Source organism: Elephantulus edwardii, unplaced genomic scaffold, assembly GCF_000299155.1.
Source record: "Elephantulus edwardii isolate Elephantulus edwardi_28Jun2011 unplaced genomic scaffold, EleEdw1.0 scaffold00155, whole genome shotgun sequence".
Lineage (NCBI taxonomy): Eukaryota > Metazoa > Chordata > Mammalia > Macroscelidea > Macroscelididae > Elephantulus > Elephantulus edwardii.
The window spans coordinates 7,556,808-7,573,713 of record NW_006399905.1 but is presented as its reverse complement, the minus strand read 5'-3'; positions in this window follow the sequence as shown (position 1 = coordinate 7,573,713).

The following is a 16,906-nucleotide window of genomic DNA, read 5'->3' as shown; positions in this document are numbered from 1 at the left end:
CACACACACACACACACACACACACACACACACACACACACATAACATGTATATATAAAATAAATCAATGTGTGGTTTCACTTTGTTTATAAACCTCCCAATTCTGACTGTGGACACTTGGCGGCCGTCCCCTTGCTAACCTTACATCCCCCAACCCCAGTTCACACTCTCTGTTTTCTCCCTTCCACACACTCTGAATTCTTTCACATGATCTTTTCTCTCTCATTTGTTCTGCCTGAATACTCTTCCCTGCCTCTTTTCCTGGCTGACCCTTCAGATTTCACAGTAAATGTCACTTCCGGATGACCTAGATGTCTGCTAAGAACGTGTTCCATGTCAAGCAGCAGAAAACCAGTGGAGCTAACATGACGAAACCAGAGGTTTCATGTCTGTATGTGAGACAGCTTGAGAGGCAGTGACTGGCTTTGCTTCAGCTGCTGAGTGGAGTCACCTGGGATCAGCCAGCTGTCAGACTTGTGTCTTCATGGTTGTTGCTTCCAATCCCAAGGAAGATGTTGCAAATGTAAAAGGTTCATTCATTACGTGTTAGTCAGGAAAAATGGGGGAAGGGCAAAGGTCTTCTCCTTACCAGGTGGGAATGGGGCCTCATTGCCGCCTACCTTCAATAATCCAGCCTTCCATTTCACTGGATCCCTCACCTTTAAAACCAGTTAGCAGCGCAACGGTGGACAAGGGAATAATTGTATGAAACACAATGTAAATGAAAAATAGTGTGAAACACAATGCATACAAACTTTGTGAGCAAACTAACATAAAATAAAAATTTATTTGAAAAATAAATATAAGACCTTGACAACCCAGTGGAAGACTTCTGAGTCAGATTCAGCTCGACGACAGTAGACTATATATTTTCAAAACTCATTGACAAATACAGGGATGCATTTTATTCTTTTAAAGTTATGCTTCAGCAAAGTTAATTTCATTTAAAAAAAACCCCCCCCAATAAAACCAACAAAACCAACAACCCAACCACCCCGTTATTAGCCAAGGGGAATGATACAACCATAATGGATTTGCACTAGTATTAATTCATCACTGTGGGTGGACCTGAGCTAGAGACTGCCTCTACATGATGGTCAAGGGGTCCCCTGGTGCCTCCTGAACATGCTAGGTTCTGTGAAAAGGGAAATAGAGAGGGAGGGAAAGGTGTGGCTTGGTGAGTGGGTTCTGTCCCCAGCCCAGTCCTTTCCCTTTCTATTATGTCTTCTACTGCACCAGCCATATTCTGTAAGGTCTCATATGTCTGTGTTCACTTGCTTATGGCCTGTCTCCTCAACTTTAGAAGTCAGATGAGGGTGGGGATCTTGCTTGTCCGTCTACATCTTGTCTGTCCGTCCACAGGTGCACCACAGGCATGACTGGCAGGCAACAAACATCTTTTTGGAGCAATGAGTAAGAATGCCTCCTCTTACTTCTGGACCACTTCTTATTCCATATCAGCATCTGTGTCTCTGTGAATGTACTTAATAATTCTAATAACCTCATGAAGTGTCTTCATCTAGCAAATCGATGGAAACCAAACTGAAGCAGAGTAAAGGTTTAAATAGCTCACAGGCAATAGTGGGATAGTTTTCTACTGCTGGTTTTTAAACTCATACCTCAAATTCATTGTCTTCAGGCTGTAATAATTCAAAGCTGACCTTCCAATGGGTTTTCATAGGCTGTAAATCACATGGGAGGAGATTGCCCTTCCTCCAACCTTTCTTTTTGCCTTGGGGTTGACAGCATGGTCTCTACCCAGTGTTGTTGTTGTTAAGTGCCGTCGCATAGTAGGCGACTCATAGTGACCCTATGAACGAAAGTCCTAGACACCTGTATAACTTCCGTCCTTTCTCCAGGTTCATAGGGTTTCCAGAGGCAAACTATTATGGAAGTGGATGCCACTCCTGCTTCCAAGCTTCAGGGAGCTCCATTAGGCCACCAGCATGGAATGATAATTTCAAAAGTAGGGGGGTAGGGCTTCTTCAGTGAGAAAGAAAAGTACCCTCAATGAGATGAATGGACACAGTGCATGCAGCAACTGGCTTAAGAATAGTGGGGATTGTGGTAACAGTACAGAATCAGGCAGGATGACTTAAGCTATCTTGTTGGTACCTAACAACAGTAACAATTGCCTTCTGTGCATCTGAAACTTTGGAAATGAAGAAGGCGAATCAATGCCTTTGAATTGTGGTGCTAGAGAAGAGTACTGACTCCCGTGGCCTATGAAGAGAACAAACAAGTCTATCTTGAATCAAGTGCAACAAGGGTGCTCCTTAGAGGCAAGGATGGTGGAAGGGTTTGTGTGTTGTTGTTGTTTTTACATATTTTGGGTTTGCTGTGAGGAGGAGCCAGTCCTGGGGAAAAGACATCATGCTGCGAAAGACAGAGGGTCAGCAGAAGAGAGGAAAACCCTCAGCGAGGTGTATTGGCACGTTGATTGCAACGACAGGCTCAGACATATCGAGAGGGCGAGGGTCTGGCCTATTCATAAGGTCATTATGAATTCTGTCTTGACAGCATCCAACAACAACTTGTATTTGAAAGAACAACTTCCTTAAAAGTGTTCAGCACAGAAAGCACTCCTGTCCTCTGTTTGTACAACACGTACTTGTTCAGCTCCTTCTTATTCTCAAATCCTCAGCAACATATTGGTATGTTCTTAAAGCTATCCGTGAACCCCGAGAGATTCCAGAAGGTCTGCTGGTGTTGACCATGCTGGAGTCGAACCCTGTATCACTGAATTATAGGGCCCTCAGGCTTCTCTGTAACACTGGTTCCTGTGCTCCTTGGTAGTCTGCAAACGTCTGAGTAACAACTCATTGCTGTGGAGTCAGAACTGATTTAGAATTGATCTTCCACCGAGTTTTGGAGGCTGTAAAAAGATGACTGAGCATCTTTCTCCCTCAGAGCTGCTGGGACAGTTGACCCACCAGAAGGCATAGCCTCTGGGTTAGCAGCTCAGCTCACCTCACTACAGAGGCCGCCGTCAGAGCTCCCTGCGAAGTCTGGACACGTGCATGTCCCAGTCTCCACAAAGATCGGTGGCAAATGCTGCCGGAAGTGCCATTATTGTTTGGTGCACCGAGTCAGCTCAGGAATTAAGTGAAGCAGACCATAATGGCACCTGGCCCTATACCATATTCAGGGTCACTGGCAGGTTTGAGTCATTGTTGGAGCTATGGCAACAATCCACCTCGTTGGGGGTTTCCCTCATCAACCCAGACACAGAGTCCTTTTTTGCCAGTTTACCTTTTTTGATGAACTGTCCAAAGTTAAGTGCATCATCATGGGTGACAGAAACTCTAGTTCCAGCTCAGAAATCCTCTTTCGTGCTTGCAGCTGCCTTAAGAAAGCTTTGTCTATAAATGCAGGGTCAGGCAGTGTCTCCTGGGCTCAATGAGTGGGTGGCGGGAGCTCGCTCTGCAGCTCTGGCTCCACTGACATCTGCTCAGCGGGCCGTTAGGGACAACACGCTGCAGCAGGCCTGCAGCCCAAGGCTTCCTCTCCCCACTCAATATGGGGTATCTTTAGAAAGTGTGGTCTCTCAAAACAGAAGGTGGTTCAAAGGAGACAGAATCTGTGCCTAATTAGACGACAAGAAAATAAGCATATAAATATCTCAGTCCCTCCACCCCCACCCGAAGTCAGTGGGGGTTTACCAGCTGCTGGTTTCCTGCCTCACAGCCTCAGCTTTCAGAGCTTTCAAGAAGGGCTACCTGACAGCTGAGTCATAAGAAGCAGGGAGAATTCAGACTTCACAGTGACTAGAATGGACCTGCGAGTGTCGTGAACTAAGGGCCAGGCTTATTATCATTTTGGGAGCCTGAGGGAGAGACACAGCCCCTGGATGATGCAGCTGGTTAATGCATTAGGCTGCACATTCAATTGCAGCTACAGGCAGGGACCTCAGGAGAAATACCAGGAAGTTTAATTGGGAAACATCAGTCACTAAAAACCCTATACAGCACAGTTCTTCTCAGACACACATGGGGCTGTCAGGGGTCTGAACTGATGTCATGGTGACTGATAAGAGAAAGTCAGGAGGAAAGGAGATGGGAGGAAGGAGGGAAGACAGACAAAAGAGATGAAAGAACAGAGAGAATAAATGAAGAGGGAAGAACATGCTACCAAACCTGGAATCGATTCTTACTGAAAGTTGTTATTACGTGTTGTCAAGTCAACTATGACTCATAGCACCCTATTAAAAATAGGCCTGCACCTTGCCATGTCCTGTACCACCCTCATGATATGGCCAAGCCCATTGTCACAGTCACGGTGTCAACCAGCTTGTTGAGGGTCTTCTTCTCTTTCTCTGACCCTCCACCTTTCCCAGCACCATGTCCTTTCACAAGCACTAGCTTCTCCTGACAACACAACCAAAGTGTGTTAAGTAAGTATGTTTGAACATTTTTGCCTCTTAGGAGCATCTTGGTTGCACTTATTCCAAGATAGGCTTGTTTGGTTCTTTGGGAGTCCATGGGATATTCAGTATACTTCTCCAACACCACACTTCAAAGGCATCCCTTTTTCTTAGGTCATCCTTATTCATTGTCAAGGTTCAAATGCATAGAAAAGAATTAATAAGATTATGGCTTCGACCAGGTCTTTAGACCGACATTATTATTGTCATTGTTGTCATGTACTGTTGAGTCAGAACTGACTCACAGCTGATCCCTCCAGTTGGTTTTCAGAGGCCGTGAATCACAGAGGAGGATATTGTCCCTCTTTCATCCACAGAGCAGCTGGTGGATTTGAACTGAATGTCTTTGGGTTGACAGTGCAACTCTTTACCCACTAGGCCACTGATATTCTTGTCAGACATGGAAAGTGGGCCTTGATGTCTCTCCATGTCACCTGATTGAGTTAAGAATCCCCTCCTTCCCTCACGGCACATCAACGTTCCCAGGGCCCTTGACTGTGGACCTTCAGTTGAGTTAGGTAATATCTCAACCTTCCTCCTTCTTTTCTCATCAACTTGCACTGTACCCTGACGTCCAAGCCCTGAGCCCTGCCTAGTGACAGGCACTTGTTGTTGTTGTTGTTATGTGCTGTCAAGTCAACTACAACTCATAGCAACTGTATGAACAATAGCTTTGGACTCCACCCTACCTTGAGCCAATCTCACTGTCTCTGACCCACCTGCCCCACTTGCAACAGTCATCGTGTCAATCCATCTCATCTAGGGTCTTCATCTCCTGCATTTCTATAAGGACTGGGATTTTGCAATGGATAAATCAATAGCAGACATATATTAACTACCTAATATGTTACACCTCTCTTCAGGCAAAGCTCTGCAGACATGGCTCACTGTGGTTTGTGGTGTGAAGGGTCCAGCTGAGTGCATTTCCATCTCCAGGCTGCTCTCTCCTGTCACAGAGTGAGGTAAGGTTCTTCTACTCCGTGAAGGCCTCTGCTTAAGAGCCATCTCTTCAGAAGAACTTTCCTGTACGCACCACCTAAAATCGAAGCACCATCAATCAGAATCCCCTTACTTGCTGCCCTTGCCAGTTAATTACTAGTTAATTTTGCATCTTTGTATCATGAAGTCAGTTTGAAGAAGAAGATGCACCTGATTTGGGCCACAGCTCAATCACTTGATATGCATTTGAGAGCTGGACAATGAATGAGGATGAGAGAAGAAGAATCCATGCCTTTGAGATGTGGTATTGGAGGAGGTACTGAATGCCCCATTAATTATCAAAAGAACAAACAGATAAGTCTTGGAGAAGGTGCAGCCAGAGACTCCTTGGACTCAAAGATGATGAAGCTTCATTCATGAAGCGTGTGGCTAGGAGAGGTTTTTCACTGGATAAGAACATCATGCTGGGAAGGTGGAGGGTCAATTGAAAAAGAAGATCCTCAATGAGATGGATTAATACAGTGATGGTAGCAATGGGTTTAAGAGTGTTGGAGATGAACAAGGTTCTAATGTGTCACTTATAGGGTCACTGTGAGTCATGTTCAGCTCAACAACACTTAACAACAACCACCCTCCTCTTGTGTGTCATACCGTGATGGCTTGCCTGTTGCTATGATGATGGGAGCTATTTCACCCATATTTCTAGGGCTAGCATGTTTTCAAAACCAGGGCAAACAGGCTTCAACAGAGTTTCCAGACTAAGACAGATTAGAAGAAAGGTTTGGATCACAGTAGGATATTGTTTCCTATACTCTGGTGGCCTAGTGGCAAAAAGTTGTGGCACCAACCCCTAGGTAGGTGGTTCAAATCCACCAGCTCCTCTGAAGGAGAAAGATAAGCACTCTCTTCTTGTGCGATTTACAGACTCTGAAAAACTCCTGGAGGGTCAACTATGAGTCAGCTCCAACTTGATGCTACACAACAACAACAACATAGTGATGGAAGATGAGCCCTGCAGTTGGAAGGGACTCAAAATACACAGTGGCCACAACCAATACTTACAACTGTGAGGGTGGTGTGGGGCCCGAGTCATCCTTCTTCTGTACAAGGGTCACCATCAGTCAAACCTCCTCTGTAGCAACTAACAACAGTTTTCCTCAAATTGTCATGTGCTAAAATGCTGTCTGTAAATCCTCTTGTATTTAAAGAACAGAAGAATGTGAAGTCATGGTTGCTCACTCTCAATCAACCCTCAGCACCCACAAGAGTATGTGACAATTTTAGACATTCAACATGTACTTGATGAGGGAATAATAGTCTTATTCTCTCCTGATAGCATGTCATGTTTTCTAAGAAAATCTCTGTTCAGATTCTGATGCTCATGGAAACTAGCAATTGCTGTTATATTTCAATTTATATTTTAATTTCTCTAGCTGGGGATTATGAGCAATGAGAGAGTCACAGTGGAAGGAGCGGGAAGACCATGGAGTCACTATAGAGAGATGGGAGTAATGCACCCATTGGATTTTCAAAGCCTGCCAAGGTTTGGGAGGGCAGTTGTCAGACTTGCTTGTGCCGTGGGAGGCTTGCTGTTAGATGTGCGGAAGCTGGAAAGCATGCTGTTCATTTCAGTACTTCCATGTCTCACATAATGTATTTTTTTATTCAAATAACAAATGTTAAAGGAAACAGTGTGACTAATCTTGGGTTTCTAGAAAAGAAGGATCTTGGGAAGCCGTCTGAGCTGTGTCATGGAAAACTCTAATATGCCTAACATCTCAGATGACTATTCTCATGAGTACATTGACATTGAAGCAAGTTTCTCCTTGGAGGCTATAATTCTGAAGCTCCATCTCACATACTTTAGACATGTGGCCAGGACATTCTTGGAGAAGGACATCATGCTCAGAAAGGTGAAGGGACAGCGCAGGAGAGGAAGAACCTAGATGAGATGGATTGACACAGTAGCTGGGGCAGTGCGGACTGGTGTGTTGGAGTCAATAAGACTGGTTCAGGACAAAGGAGGCTTCAGAGCTATGGTACGTAAGGTCGCTATGAGCTTCAGGCAACTCGACAACACATAAAAACAACAACAACACAATGAAGTAAGTTATAGGAGAGATGTAGCAGGCTAAACATAGTATCAAATCAGGCAGAATGCCCGATACAGTTAGTGATCAGTATGCAGTGTCCCCCCTCTATTGGACGCAACATTTTTATTGTCCAACATCTGTCCTCCCATTCCTGGGAACTACTGCTCCATGGACGTGGTCATCTGCTAACGATGACTCTCATCCCCGGCCTCTGGATTATTCTAAAGATGGATGGACACCTGACTTGAGACAGATAAAACAGACAATTTCTCTCAGAGTGATATGAGAGTCTTCAGCTTATATTAGCTAAAATGTTGTTGTTATGTGCTGTAGAGGTGGAACAGGCTCAGTGCTGACCCCCCACTGGGTTTTAAGAGGCTGTAAATTGGATGGGAGGAGACTGCCTATATTTCTTCCATCGAGCCAGGTAGGTTTGAACTCTCTGCTTCAGGTTTTGCAACACAACTCCTTACCACTAGGCCACCAGATAAAAACTCAGATTTTGTTGACAGCTATGTTACCCACTGAATGGACCAGAGAAAGAGAGGACACTGGTAGATACCAAGAGAGCTATAGAAAGAAATTCATATTCAGAGAGAAACAGAGATGAGGAACAGCACTAATTTTAAGCTCTGTTTTACCAATCAGTGACTGTCTACACCAAAGATCTGGCCACGGGCTCACCCTTACGTGGCTGGCCCTTCAGAACACTTCACTAATCCATAAAGGCTTTTCCCCCAAGACCCTTAGAATTGTTATCTCTAAGCGAAAGGGTTGTTGAAGTTGTTATGTATCGGCAAGTCGGAACTGCTTCATAGCTGACCCTCCCATCTGGCTTTCAGAGACAGTAAACCACATGGAAGGAGATTGTTCATCTTTCTCCTGCAGAGCAGCCGGTGGATTCAAACTGCATGTCTTTGGGTTGGCAGTCCAACTCCTTACCACTAAGCCACTAGAGCTCCCTAAGCAAGAGTGCTGACTGGAAAGGTTTTCTTCTTTCTTCCAGCTTGAAAAGGTTCTCAATTCACCTTGAGCTCTTGGAGTTTTGTGGCCATGATCTATAGGACTGTCCCATGTGTCTCATTCACCTAGGGTGAACGTATACATTTTGACATCTAAGCTGGAAGCTTTTGAGAGTCAAAGGAGCTTTATGCATAATTACGCCTGCCCAGCTCTACGTGCAAGCTGGGCCTGTCCTGAGGAAAGGGGAGGTGTGGGTGGCAAGATCAAAGGACGAGTGCACAGTCAGCCTCAGTTGACCAATCAGCTCGGTGTTTAGAACCAAGGACTTTGCTCTAGGACTCTAAATCAGCCTTCAAAATTGACCTCTCTGAACTGACTTAATAAAGTGTCACTGACTAGGTTTTCCAAGATGAGTACAGGAATTTAACCACACAAAACAGACTGCGGATGGACAGACCTTACTAAGGCAGGAAGGTGAGATCTGAGAGTAGCTTCTAGGCTTTCTGTATCACCCAGAAGCTCTCATCTCTCAGCATGACTCTCAATGACTCAGTCATTGTAGTAGGGCCAGCATGGACTGGTCCTCAGGTGACCTCAAATTAAAATGTAGTTCGGCCACTGAGTAGGAGTGGCTCTGATTGAGCTCTGGTGCATGGTCTTCGGGAGCTGCAGGGCGAACTCAAAGGTGGTGCCTCCTGGAAGTTTGAATTCATCAGCAGCTTCATACCCAGAAGACAGTCTCCTTCTCTGTGGTTTATGGCCTCCAAACACCAGGTCAGCTCTGAGCAGCTTCCAACTCCAAGGCAGTGAGTTTGAGTGGGGTTTGTTTTTGTTTGTTTTCGTTAAGGACAGTATTTACTATAATGGATAAGGATAAGAGAAGAGAAGAAGAACTGATGTCTTTGAGGTGTGGTGTTGGAGAAGGGTACTGAACATCCCACAGATGGCCAAGAGAACAAACAAGTATGCCTTGAAGAACGTGCAGCCAGAGTGCTCCTTGGAGGTAAAGGTGTTGAAGCTTCATCTCACATATTTCAGGCATGTTGCTAGGAGAGGCTATTCCTTGAAGAAGGACTTCATACTTGGAAAGGTGGAGGGTCAGTGAAAGAGGAAGACCCTCAGCTAGGTGAATTGACATGGTGACTGCTGCAATGGGCCCAAGTGTGTTAGAATGTGGGAGGCTGGAACAGGATAGGACAGGATTCAGATCTGCTGTGCATATGGATCGTACTCAACCCTACAGCACCTAACAATAACAATTACACACCAAGATACATAAAATGTGAAAACTTAACAAAAGCAAATTGTAAATGTCTCAATTCTTATTGTCTGAATTCTCTAAACTAGATCTGTGATCAGGAGAAGCCCCAATTAATTTATACCTGTTCATTGCAATGAAATAATTATATGAAATAATGGAGCGGCTTGGAACTCTGATGGCAGAGTCTGTAGTGGGTTGTGCAGCTCACACGATGGTTCGAACCCACCAGCTGCTCCAAGGTAAAAAGATGGGCCGTCTCCTCCAGTTGTCATTTGCAGCCTCGGAAACCCCATTGGGGCGGGGGCTATGAGTCCAGAACCGATTCCACAGCACTGAGTTTGAGTGTGAATAAATACATGTGCACATATACACACTGAATTCTGCTTTATTCTTTGCTCCTTAAACTTTTTATCTAGCCTACTATATTTTCCTTAGAGAACTCTGGTGGCCTAGGGGTAAAGAGTTACACTGCCAACCCAAAAGCCGTGGTTCAAATCCACCTCCTGGTCCAAGAGAGAAAAATGGGCAGTCTCCTCACATGCAATTTACTGTCTCTGAAAACTTGCTGGAGGTTCAACTATGATTCAGGTTCGACTTGACAGCACATAATGACAACAATGTTTTACTTATTTGATGATTAATAGTCTGTGTTCCCCTATATATACTAGATTGCAAGCTCCATATGGGAAGTAATTTTATTCTGTTTCTCTGCTTTTTCATCACTGCCTAGAACAATATGAGACATATAATAAGCCCTTGAGTTGTGGTGCTAGAGAAGAGTATTGAGCATACTGTGGACCATCAAGAGAACAAACTGGCTTGTCCTGGAGAGGGTGAAACCAAATTGCTCCTTGGAGGCAAGGATTTGAAGCTTCATCTGACATATTTTGGGCATATTGCAAAGAGGGACAAGTCCTTAGAAAAGGACATCATTCTTGGGAGGATGGAGAGACAGCACAAGAGAGGAAGATCCTGGAGGAGATAGACTGATGTAATAATTGGGATAATTGAGGGGTGGCAGGGTTGGCAGAGATAATGAAATTGGCTCAGAATAGAACAGGGTTCAGAGCTATTGTGCATAGGGTCACTATGAGTCACAAGTGACTCAATGGCACATAACAACAACAACAACTAGTTACTGCCTGGTTGAAGGAATTACATCTGTTTTGAAGCATATTCCATTCCAAGTAAAAGTCAAGTACTTAAGATTCTGGAGGTCTATCAAGACCCTTATAAGTTAAAACCAGAGCCAGTGTTTCCAGAGCAGAGCCAGGAGCTACAGGGCAATTCTGAGGGAACAGGAGGAGTGACTAATGGCTTGTTGCTCTCTCATTACCATGGACTCAGAGGAACTGGTGAAAGAGCTTAAAGGGCACGTTGCTCAGTGACAGTAAAGGGAATTCTTGCTTTAATGCAGGCTGCGAAAATGTACCCCTGGCTAGAAGACATTTCAAGAAAATGGAAGGCTGTATTTTGAAGTATAGATTTTTTGGTTTCTGGAGGCAAGGATTCTGAGGCTTCATCTGACATAATTTGGGCATGTTGCAAGGAGGGACCAGTCCTTGGAGAGGGATGTCATGCATGAGAGGGTGAAGGGACAGTGCAAGAGAGGAAGACCGTTGATGAGATGGATTGACTCAGTGACAGGGGTAATGGAAATAAGCGTGTCAGCAACAATAAGGTTGGTACAGGATAGAGCAGGTTTCAGGGCTGTTGTACGTTAAGTTCACTATGAGTTGCACGTAACTCGACGGCACATAACAACAACTAACTCTATATATGTGACAATTTCCTTCAAAAGGAACATGGCTTACTGCCATCAAACCACTGTCTAATTCAAGCTGAAGTGTGGTCAAAGCATGCGTTTAAATGAGTATAACCTTTAATCAGAGCAAATCCTATGACTTCGGCTGCTAATTACTTAACTGCTCTGGGCCTCAGTTTCCTCCTCTATGAAAAGAGAATAATAGCACTAGTTCTCATAGATTTATTAGACCTCCCAGGACTGTTTGATGATTCAATGGCAAATTACATATAAAGCTATAGCTGACACTGACTATTGTTCCATTAAGAAGTTTTCATGGCCTAGTCCATAGGGAGTTGCATTGTTAATCCCAAATGTCTCACTTCACTGGCAGCTGGAGCCCATCACCTGCTTCACCAGAGAAAGATGGGTCATTTCCGCCTGTGTGATTTACAGCCTGGGGATCCTAAAGTAGGGTCAGCCATGAGTGGATCCTCGTGGAGGGTCAGCTATGAGTTAGTTCTGACTTCAGGGCAAGGAGAGAGAACTGTGTTGTTATTATTAGCTACCACAGAGTCAGGCCCTCACTCATGATGACTGTGACATTGGAGCAAAGTCCTGGCTGCTCTTACACCAGGGCCACGCTCTGCTGTGGACTGCACTCTTAGAGGTCTTCACTGGCTTTTGGAAGGAGATCTTAGCTTAGAAGATCTGCTAAAACCAGTTCATCCTTATCCTGACGTGCAAGCCTCTGCTGACAGACAAGTGGTGGTCAGGTAGAAGGTATGTTGGTCAGGACAGACAGGTGGTGGTCAGGTAGAAGGTGTGTTGGTCAGGACAGACAGGTGGTGGTCAGGTAGAAGGCATGTTGGTCAGGAATAGGTCAGATCTCCAACTTGAATAGAGAGAATTCTACCACTGGACTGGCACTACCCCTTAAATACATACAGTCCTTAATTATATTTTATATTTTTCTAATTTGTAGGATGAGAGCCTTACGGAGTTTCCATGCTAAGCTAAAGTCACAGAGTTTGTGATCATCAGCTGATCTACGGGAGAAGAAAGGGCAATCTCTGCATGAGTCTCTGAAAACCCACCAGAAAGTCAGCTATTAGTCATCACAAAACAACCATAATAACGTAACAATACAACAACAATCTAATGAGGTAGATGGGGCTCTTTCTGACATCGGATTGTTTCATAGATCTCCACTTAGACCTCTTGTACTCTCACTGGTTTGACAATATATTTTAAAATGATGGAAGTAAGTAAGAAGGCAATGTGGATTTTAGTCAAAGCTTCTTAAGGAGCACCATGTAGCCCTCCAGCTGTGAGGTCCAGAATTTCACCTTCCAGGGGCCTGTGAATGAAATGACAAGTTGAAGTTCACTTTCTATAAATATTTAAGTAATGTCACAATTAGTAATGTCATTCTGGATGGTTATTTAAATGCACCATGTATTATAAGCCACAAAAAATTATGACAAGATAATAGATTGAGTGTCTTGGGAGATATAATGGAATGAATGGAACACAGTTTGGCCAGTACATATGACATCACCAACACACATCCAGAAAGCTTCATATTAATGTGAAAGGAACTGTTCCAACAAATAACGCTTTCACATCAGAAATTCAGAGAAATTAATAACAGAAAGCATTTAAAACTGTTTTTAATAAAATAAAACAAAATTCAAACTCATTGCCATTGAGTCAAAATCAATTCATAGCTGAGCCTCCAAGCGGGTTTGGGAGTGTCTGTGAATCACACAGAAGAGAATGCCTGTCTTTCTCCCAAAAAGTTATTAGATAATTTGAACCAGCAAAGAGAGATCCATTTTGGGTGAGGAGTGCAACTCCCTGTGAATTATGTCACTAAAACTCCCCACACATAGGAATCTTTGGAAAAATATGAAGCTCTTGCAAAAAAAGAGGAAAAGGGTGGCAATTAGTGTGCAAAGGGCAAAAAAGGGATTAGTATAAAAGGTGTTCTGTTGAATCAAGTATGACTCAGAATGACTCTATGAACCACAGATGTGAACTATGTCATTCTAAAGCATGAATATTTTGCCTACAGGTACAAAAACAAAGTGCATAAATCCTGCTGAAGATTATCCAGAAATGACTGGAAGAGTACATTGACAGAGAACTACCAGAAATACAACAAGCTGGGTTTAGAAGAAGTGATGGCACTAGGGACGCTATTGCCAATGTCAGACGGATCTTGGCAGAAAGCAGAGAGTACCAGAAGAATGTCTGTATTTCAATGACTATGCAAAGGCATTTTGACTGTGTGGATCACAACAAATTGTGGTTAGCCTTAAGGAAAACGGGACTCCCAGGACACTTAATCATGCTTATACAAAAACTATACTTGGACCAAGAAGCAATCCTCAGAACAGAGCAAGGACACACTGCATGGTTCAAAATCAGGAAAGAGTGCATCAGGGATGCATCCTGTCCTTGTACCTTTTCAATCTGTATGCAGAACAGATCGTTTGGGAAGCAGGGCTTTATGAGGAGGAGTATGGCATCAGAATTGAAGGAAGACTCATTAACAACCTATGATATTCAGATTACACAACCTTGCCTGCTGAAACTGAGGAGGACCTAAAGTGTTTGTAGCAAAAGGTCAAGAACTGTAGTCTTCAATATGGATTGAAGCTCAACATCAAGAAGACAAAGATTCTCCCCACTGGGCTAATTGGTAGATGGAGAAGAGATTGAGGTTGTTAGCAATTACAGCTTGCTCGGATCCACAATCAACACTCTTAACGCCAGCACTCAGGAAATAAAAAAAGAACTGCATTGGGGAAATCTGCTGGCATGGACCTCTCCAGAGTGCTAAAAAGTAACGATGTCAGTCTAGATACAAAGATGTGCCTAATCCAGGCCATGGTCTTTTCAATTACTTGTTATGCTTCAGAGAGTTGGACAATGACTAAGGATGATGGAAGAAGAATAGATGCCTTTGAGTTGTGGTGCTGGAGGAGAGCCTTGAACACACCATGGACTACCAAGAAAACAAATCAGTCAGTCTTAGGGTGTGTAACCAAGTATCTCCTTGGAGGCTAGGATTAGGAAGCCCCACCTCACTTACATGGGTCACTATACATCAGAGGCAACTCAAGGACACATAACAAGAATAACATACTATGACAGTTTGGAAGCAAGAGTGGTCCTCTGGAAACTCTATGAACTTTGAAAAATGTCTATCGTTGTAGAGGATCTTCAGACCTTTTGTTCATAGGGTCACTATGGGTTGTACTTGACTAGAAGGCAATCAACAAAAACAACATATATAAATTATTTAGAATGGTGATTGGCATATGTTGTTGTTAGTTGATACTGAGTTGATTTCAACTCATAGAAACTCCAAGCGACAAAGTAGAACAACCCCAATGGGGCTTCCTAGGCTACAGTCTTTATGGTAATAAATCACCAGGTCTTTCCTTCTTTGAAGCTACTTGGGACAGGGGCAGAAATTTGAACCTTTCTATATCAGCTAAGTGCCTAACCATTGTACTACCACAATTCTTGCCTGGCTTATGTAAGCATCAGATAAATATTAACACATTATTATCACAATATTATTATTATGAAAATTCAGAGCCTAGAAACATTCCTAGCTAGAGAGAAGTGGACAGTGTTTGGTGGAGCTCCCAGTTTAAGACAGGTTTAGAAGCAAGAGTGGCATCTACTTCTAAAATAACATGCCTCTGGAAACTCTATGAACTTTGATAAATGTCAATAATTATATAAAGGCTTCAGGCCTTTTGTTCATAGGGTTACTATGAGTCGTGCTTGACTCAAAGGCAATCAACAACATGTTAATTATCACTTTATTTTGTACAATAGTTTCCAATTGCTTATAATAAGACTGAGAAGAAATGAGTTATAGTAGCCAAAGGAATCAGTCTGTGTCTCAAAAACTCAGTCCCACAAGAATAAATATTGTATAAAACCATTGGGTTGTACTATTTGATGGGTTGGAGGGTGAGGGAAATTCAAAGAATTGGTTTGAATTTGTATTCGAGTTTTGTAAATAAACTAGTGGGAAAAAAGAGGCAATAACTAAAACAAACAAAACATTGTAGAATGAGTATAAAGATGCAAGAGGGGTGGGAGAAGTTGAAACCAGAGGGGTGAGGATGTGCAGGGGGAGGGGAATTAATCATGGGATTGTACAATTTGATGGGTGGGGGCATGAAGGAACTTGAAAGAATTTGTTCTTGAAAACAGTGTATTCGAATTTTATAAATAAACTAGTAGAAAATGAAAAACAAACAACAAAGAAAAAACCTTTGTGTGACAACTCACCAGTAGGACAGGCAGATGTTTGACAAACACTCAGGGGAAAGCCAGGAGGAGAGCTTTCTTCATTTGCTCAGGAATCTGGGGGCAGCAAAAGGAGATGAGACCCAGGACCTTCTTTAGAGAAGCTCAGGGCCGTGTGCTTCTCCCCTGTGCTCAGCCTCCATTGTTGAGCTTAGTCTCACACACTGATTTCATGAGACTTATGTTCCCTAGCAGTATTATCTGTTAGCCTACTTCCAAGGCTTTTAAAAAATTGCATTATTATGCAACTAATGTCAACACTCACACGCTGTGGCACCTTAGATTGTTTTCTATTGCGTATGATGCTCACTGGATGGGGGAAAATATAACTGTGGCAGAGCTATGGCATGCCTTCAGAGAGTCTCACTCAATCTTGCCTTACACTTGGTCATTGCCTGGGGAGCTTTGCAGCATGCTGATGCCTGGCTGCCTCTCACAGGGAGTTTGATTTCACTGGTCTAGGAATCAGTCTGGTCATCCCTGAGTCATTCTTTCATTTATCTACTTTTTCATTTAAAAAAAATTACAGGACCACAGGAGATTGCGAAGAAAGTATTTGGACAGAGAGGTCCAAGGTACTCCTTCCCCACTTCCCTCTGAATGGTTCCATGATACAACAGCACAGCATTAAAGCTGGTAAACTGGCATTGGCACTGACATGTGCCCTGTTGGTGAAAAGCTGCACTGCCATCCCACCAGCTATTCCATGGAAGAAGGATGAGCAGTCTCCTGTCAGGTAATTAAATAACTCTGAAAACCCTTGAGGGTCAGCTATGGGCCAGTTCCAACTTGATGGTACAAAACAGCAATGTGGATGTTTGTGCAATTCTATGTTACTTCATCCCACAAATATGTATGCATCCATTTACCCCAAAATTCAAAATACTGATACATCAAAGAAATAATCCATCATGACCAAGTGGGTTTTATAACAGGTATGCAAGGATGGTTCAACATAAGGAAAACAATCAATATAATTCATTATATTAACAAAGTAAAGAAAAATAACCACATGATCCTATCAATTGATGCAGAAAAGGCCTTTGACAAAATCCAACACCCTTTCCTGATGAAAACACTCAACAAAGTAGGATTAGAGGGGAATTTCTTCAACATTGTAAAAAGTATTTATGAAAACCCAAGAG